The following is a 1,005-nucleotide window of genomic DNA, read 5'->3' as shown; positions in this document are numbered from 1 at the left end:
TTTTTTTATTTCTAGTATTTATTTTATTATTTGTTTTTCCTTCCAGTTTTTTATATCCCTGTAGTCATAGTTTTGCAAGTTTCTATTTTTGATCTGTGTCTATCTCTTGTCTCTCCTGTTGTCTTGTCTTTGAGTGTCTGTCGAGTTGGTTCCTGCCCTGCTTCCTGAGTCCTCCCTGGTCGCTGATTCTTCTGACCTGGCAGATGTTTTGGTGCTTCAAGAGTTACCATCCCCAGGGCCAAGCCTGTGGTTCCTTGAGCTGCTACCCAGAGGTGGGGGCAAGTCACACATGTTCAAGTCTCAAGTCCCTACCATCAAGTCTCAAGCAAGTCAAGTCAGTGGCTCACCTCAAGCAAGTCAAGTCGAGTCCTGCTAAGGATCAAGTCAAGTCACCGTATCAAACAGGAACAAATTTTTTTTTTTGCCACACGACCTAATACATTTTTCCTCGGAAATTAACTTAATAATACATTTTAAATAATAATGTTTTAAATATGACATTTTGAATATAGGCAAAATACTACTTTGTATACTGCTAAAGTCTGTAATTGAGAAAATATTGATAAAAATACAAGATGAAAAATATGTATCTCATATTTATGTTATATAGAGTTTGACCATCCTAGGAGACAGATAATATTTAACAGATGTTGGAAAATTATTTTGCACTAAATATATCCAGCGACGTCTGGGAGCACGCTAAATAATATGCAATGCTGACTACAAATCACTCATATCATAAATAAAAAGGACCCAAAATTTTCATCGAATATAGACACCCTATTTGGATTGTTTCTTTCACTTTGCATGACATTGTTCTTGAAAACTATTGTCATAGCTCAAAACAAGAAGCCTATTGCTGTTAATGTACATGTAACTTATTGATTTCTTTGATTTTATAATAAGAACTAAATTGACAGCTATGCATTTAAGGCTATGATAGGCCTACTCTATGGCATCAAAGCCGCCAGTAAGTGGTGGCAAATCACTGCTTTATCACAGAAG

Source organism: Sinocyclocheilus grahami, unplaced genomic scaffold (genome assembly GCF_001515645.1).
Source record: "Sinocyclocheilus grahami isolate Dianchi unplaced genomic scaffold, SAMN03320097.WGS_v1.1 scaffold524.1, whole genome shotgun sequence".
Taxonomy (NCBI): Eukaryota; Metazoa; Chordata; class Actinopteri; order Cypriniformes; family Cyprinidae; genus Sinocyclocheilus; species Sinocyclocheilus grahami.
Note: the sequence above shows the minus strand (reverse complement) of the source record.